The following is a 6,287-nucleotide window of genomic DNA, read 5'->3' on the forward strand; positions in this document are numbered from 1 at the left end:
TTGCTTTAAACGCGTTTTCAGCCCGATTGTACACTTAAGGTGAAAATGTCAAAATCTTAAAAATGAGCAAAAGCACAATGAAATTAATGCTGGAATCATCTTCAGGATGCTAAAATACACTAAATACAGCAAAAATTTTGAGTCTACAACGTTTAGTTTAGGTGTGAGAGCCAAAATGAACTTTTTATTGCTTTAAATGCGTTTTCAGCCTGATTGTGCACTTTAGGTGAAAATGTCAAAATCTTCAAAATGAGCATAAGCACGATGAAATTAATGCTGGAATCATCTTCAGGATGCTAGAATACACTAAATACAGCAAAAATTTTGAGTCTACAACGTTTAGTTTAGGTGTGAGAGCCAAAATGAACTTTTTATTGCTTTAAACGCGTTTTCAGCCCCTGATTGTACACTTAAGGTGAAAATGTCAAAATCTTCAAAATGATCATAAGCACAATTAAATTAATGCTTGAATCATCTTCAGGATGCTAGAATACACTAAATACAGCAAAAATTTTGAGTCTACAACGTTTAGTTTAGGTGTGAGAGCCAAAATGAACTTTTTATTGCTTTAAACGCGTTTTCAGCCCCTGATTGTACACTTAAGGTGAAAATGTCAAAATCTTCAAAATGAGCATAAGCACAGTGAAATTAATGCTGGAATCATCTTCAGGATGCTAGAATACACTAAATACAGCAAACATTTTTAGTCTACAAAGTTTATTTTAGGTGTGTGAGCCAAAATGAACTTTTTATTGCTTTAAATGCGTTTTCAGCCTGATTGTGCACTTTAGGTGAAAATGTCAAAATCTTCAAAATGAGCATAAGCACGATGAAATTAATGCTGGAATCATCTTCAGGATGCTAGAATACACTGAATACAGCAAAAATTTTGAGTCTACAACGTTTAGTTTAGGTGTGAGAGCCAAAATGAACTTTTTATTGCTTTAAACGCGTTTTCAGCCCGATTGTACACTTAAGGTGAAAATGTCAAAATCTTAAAAATGAGCATAAGCACAATGAAATTAATGCTGGAATCATCTTCAGGATGCTAAAATACACTAAATACAGCAAAAATTTTGAGTCTACAACGTTTAGTTTAGGTGTGAGAGCCAAAATGAACTTTTTATTGCTTTAAATGCGTTTTCAGCCTGATTGTGCACTTTAGGTGAAAATGTCAAAATCTTCAAAATGAGCATAAGCACGATGAAATTAATGCTGGAATCATCTTCAGGATGCTAGAATACACTAAATACAGCAAAAATTTTGAGTCTACAACGTTTAGTTTAGGTGTGAGAGCCAAAATGAACTTTTTATTGCTTTAAACGCGTTTTCAGCCCCTGATTGTACACTTAAGGTGAAAATGTCAAAATCTTCAAAATGATCATAAGCACAATGAAATTAATGCTTGAATCATCTTCAGGATGCTAGAATACACTAAATACAGCAAAAATTTTGAGTCTACAACGTTTATTTTAGGTGTGTGAGCCAAAATGAACTTTTTATTGCTTTAAATGCGTTTTCAGCCTGATTGTGCACTTTAGGTTAAAATGTCAAAATCTTCAAAATGAGCATAAGCACGATGAAATTAATGCTGGAATCATCTTCAGGATGCTAGAATACACTGAATACAGCAAAAATTTTGAGTCTACAACGTTTAGTTTAGGTGTGAGAGCCAAAATGAACTTTTTATTGCTTTAAACGCGTTTTCAGCCCGATTGTACACTAAAGGTGAAAATGTCAAAATCTTAAAAATGAGCATAAGCACAATGAAATTAATGCTGGAATCATCTTCAGGATGCTAAAATACACTAAATACAGCAAAAATTTTGAGTCTACAACGTTTAGTTTAGGTGTGAGAGCCAAAATGAACTTTTTATTGCTTTAAATGCGTTTTCAGCCTGATTGTGCACTTTAGGTGAAAATGTCAAAATCTTCAAAATGAGCATAAGCACGATGAAATTAATGCTGGAATCATCTTCAGGATGCTAGAATACACTAAATACAGCAAAAATTTTGAGTCTACAACGTTTAGTTTAGGTGTGAGAGCCAAAATGAACTTTTTATTGCTTTAAACGCGTTTTCAGCCCCTGATTGTACACTTAAGGTGAAAATGTCAAAATCTTCAAAATGATCATAAGCACAATGAAATTAATGCTTGAATCATCTTCAGGATGCTAGAATACACTAAATACAGCAAAAATTTTGAGTCTACAACGTTTATTTTAGGTGTGTGAGCCAAAATGAACTTTTTATTGCTTTAAATGCGTTTTCAGCCTGATTGTGCACTTTAGGTTAAAATGTCAAAATCTTCAAAATGAGCATAAGCACGATGAAATTAATGCTGGAATCATCTTCAGGATGCTAGAATACACTGAATACAGCAAAAATTTTGAGTCTACAACGTTTAGTTTAGGTGTGAGAGCCAAAATGAACTTTTTATTGCTTTAAACGCGTTTTCAGCCCCTGATTGTACACTTAAGGTGAAAATGTCAAAATCTTAAAAATGAGCATAAGCACAATGAAATTAATGCTGGAATCATCTTCAGGATGCTAGAATACACTAAATACAGCAAAAATTTTGAGTCTACAACGTTTAGTTTAGGTGTGAGAGCCAAAATGAACTTTTTATTGCTTTAAACGCGTTTTCAGCCCCTGATTGTACACTTAAGGTGAAAATGTCAAAATCTTCAAAATGAGCATAAGCACAGTGAAATTAATGCTGGAATCATCTTCAGGATGCTAGAATACACTAAATACAGCAAACATTTTTAGTCTACAAAGTTTATTTTAGGTGTGTGAGCCAAAATGAACTTTTTATTGCTTTAAATGCGTTTTCAGCCTGATTGTGCACTTTAGGTGAAAATGTCAAAATCTTCAAAATGAGCATAAGCACGATGAAATTAATGCTGGAATCATCTTCAGGATGCTAGAATACACTGAATACAGCAAAAATTTTGAGTCTACAACGTTTAGTTTAGGTGTGAGAGCCAAAATGAACTTTTTATTGCTTTAAACGCGTTTTCAGCCCCTGATTGTACACTTAAGGTGAAAATGTCAAAATCTTCAAAATGAGCATAAGCACAATGAAATTAATGCTGGAATCATCTTCAGGATGCTAGAATACACTAAATACAGCAAAAATTTTGAGTATACAACGTTTATTTTAGGTGTGTGAGCCAAAATGAACTTTTTATTGCTTTAAATGCGTTTTCAGCCTGATTGTGCACTTTAGGTGAAAATGTCAAAATCTTCAAAATGAGCATAAGCACGATGAAATTAATGCTGGAATCATCTTCAGGATGCTAGAATACACTGAATACAGCAAAAATTTTGAGTCTACAACGTTTAGTTTAGGTGTGAGAGCCAAAATGAACTTTTTATTGCTTTAAACGCGTTTTCAGCCCCTGATTGTACACTTAAGGTGAAAATGTCAAAATCTTCAAAATGAGCATAAGCACAATGAAATTAATGCTGGAATCATCTTCAGGATGCTAGAATACACTAAATACAGCAAAAATTTTGAGTATACAACGTTTATTTTAGGTGTGTGAGCCCAAATGAACTTTTTATTGCTTTAAATGCGTTTTCAGCCTGATTGTGCACTTTAGATGAAAATGTCAAAATCTTCAAAATGAGCATAAGCACGATGAAATTAATGCTGGAATCATCTTCAGGATGCTAGAATACACTAAATACAGCAAAAATTTTGAGTCTACAACGTTTAGTTTAGGTGTGAGAGCCAAAATGAACTTTTTATTGCTTTAAACGCGTTTTCAGCCCCTGATTGTACACTTAAGGTGAAAATGTCAAAATCTTCAAAATGAGCATAAGCACAATGAAATTAATGCTTGAATCATCTTCAGGATGCTAGAATACACTAAATACAGCAAAAATTTTGAGTCTACAAAGTTTATTTTAGGTGTGTGAGCCAAAATGAACTTTTTATTGCTTTGAATGCGTTTTCAGCCTGATTGTGCACTTTAGGTGAAAATGTCAAAATCTTCAAAATGAGCATAAGCACGATGAAATTAATGCTGGAATCATCTTCAGGATGCTAGAATACACTGAATACAGCAAAAATTTTGAGTCTACAACGTTTAGTTTAGGTGTGAGAGCCAAAATGAACTTTTTATTGCTTTAAACGCGTTTTCAGCCCCTGATTGTACACTTAAGGTGAAAATGTCAAAATCTTAAAAATGAGCATAAGCACAATGAAATTAATGCTGGAATCAACTTCAGGATGCTAGAATACACTAAATACAGCAAAAATTTTGAGTCTACAACGTTTATTTTAGGTGTGTGAGCCAAAATGAACTTTTTATTGCTTTAAACGCGTTTTCAGCCCGATTGTACACTTAAGGTGAAAATGTCAAAATCTTAAAAATGAGCAAAAGCACAATGAAATTAATGCTGGAATCATCTTCAGGATGCTAAAATACACTAAATACAGCAAAAATTTTGAGTCTACAACGTTTAGTTTAGGTGTGAGAGCCAAAATGAACTTTTTATTGCTTTAAATGCGTTTTCAGCCTGATTGTGCACTTTAGGTGAAAATGTCAAAATCTTCAAAATGAGCATAAGCACGATGAAATTAATGCTGGAATCATCTTCAGGATGCTAGAATACACTAAATACAGCAAAAATTTTGAGTCTACAACGTTTAGTTTAGGTGTGAGAGCCAAAATGAACTTTTTATTGCTTTAAACGCGTTTTCAGCCCCTGATTGTACACTTAAGGTGAAAATGTCAAAATCTTCAAAATGATCATAAGCACAATTAAATTAATGCTTGAATCATCTTCAGGATGCTAGAATACACTAAATACAGCAAAAATTTTGAGTCTACAACGTTTAGTTTAGGTGTGAGAGCCAAAATGAACTTTTTATTGCTTTAAACGCGTTTTCAGCCCCTGATTGTACACTTAAGGTGAAAATGTCAAAATCTTCAAAATGAGCATAAGCACAGTGAAATTAATGCTGGAATCATCTTCAGGATGCTAGAATACACTAAATACAGCAAACATTTTTAGTCTACAAAGTTTATTTTAGGTGTGTGAGCCAAAATGAACTTTTTATTGCTTTAAATGCGTTTTCAGCCTGATTGTGCACTTTAGGTGAAAATGTCAAAATCTTCAAAATGAGCATAAGCACGATGAAATTAATGCTGGAATCATCTTCAGGATGCTAGAATACACTGAATACAGCAAAAATTTTGAGTCTACAACGTTTAGTTTAGGTGTGAGAGCCAAAATGAACTTTTTATTGCTTTAAACGCGTTTTCAGCCCGATTGTACACTTAAGGTGAAAATGTCAAAATCTTAAAAATGAGCATAAGCACAATGAAATTAATGCTGGAATCATCTTCAGGATGCTAAAATACACTAAATACAGCAAAAATTTTGAGTCTACAACGTTTAGTTTAGGTGTGAGAGCCAAAATGAACTTTTTATTGCTTTAAATGCGTTTTCAGCCTGATTGTGCACTTTAGGTGAAAATGTCAAAATCTTCAAAATGAGCATAAGCACGATGAAATTAATGCTGGAATCATCTTCAGGATGCTAGAATACACTAAATACAGCAAAAATTTTGAGTCTACAACGTTTAGTTTAGGTGTGAGAGCCAAAATGAACTTTTTATTGCTTTAAACGCGTTTTCAGCCCCTGATTGTACACTTAAGGTGAAAATGTCAAAATCTTCAAAATGATCATAAGCACAATGAAATTAATGCTTGAATCATCTTCAGGATGCTAGAATACACTAAATACAGCAAAAATTTTGAGTCTACAACGTTTATTTTAGGTGTGTGAGCCAAAATGAACTTTTTATTGCTTTAAATGCGTTTTCAGCCTGATTGTGCACTTTAGGTTAAAATGTCAAAATCTTCAAAATGAGCATAAGCACGATGAAATTAATGCTGGAATCATCTTCAGGATGCTAGAATACACTGAATACAGCAAAAATTTTGAGTCTACAACGTTTAGTTTAGGTGTGAGAGCCAAAATGAACTTTTTATTGCTTTAAACGCGTTTTCAGCCCGATTGTACACTAAAGGTGAAAATGTCAAAATCTTAAAAATGAGCATAAGCACAATGAAATTAATGCTGGAATCATCTTCAGGATGCTAAAATACACGAAATACAGCAAAAATTTTGAGTCTACAACGTTTAGTTTAGGTGTGAGAGCCAAAATGAACTTTTTATTGCTTTAAATGCGTTTTCAGCCTGATTGTGCACTTTAGGTGAAAATGTCAAAATCTTCAAAATGAGCATAAGCACGATGAAATTAATGC

Source organism: Vanacampus margaritifer, unplaced genomic scaffold, assembly GCF_051991255.1.
Source record: "Vanacampus margaritifer isolate UIUO_Vmar unplaced genomic scaffold, RoL_Vmar_1.0 HiC_scaffold_22, whole genome shotgun sequence".
Classification (NCBI taxonomy): Eukaryota; Metazoa; Chordata; class Actinopteri; order Syngnathiformes; family Syngnathidae; genus Vanacampus; species Vanacampus margaritifer.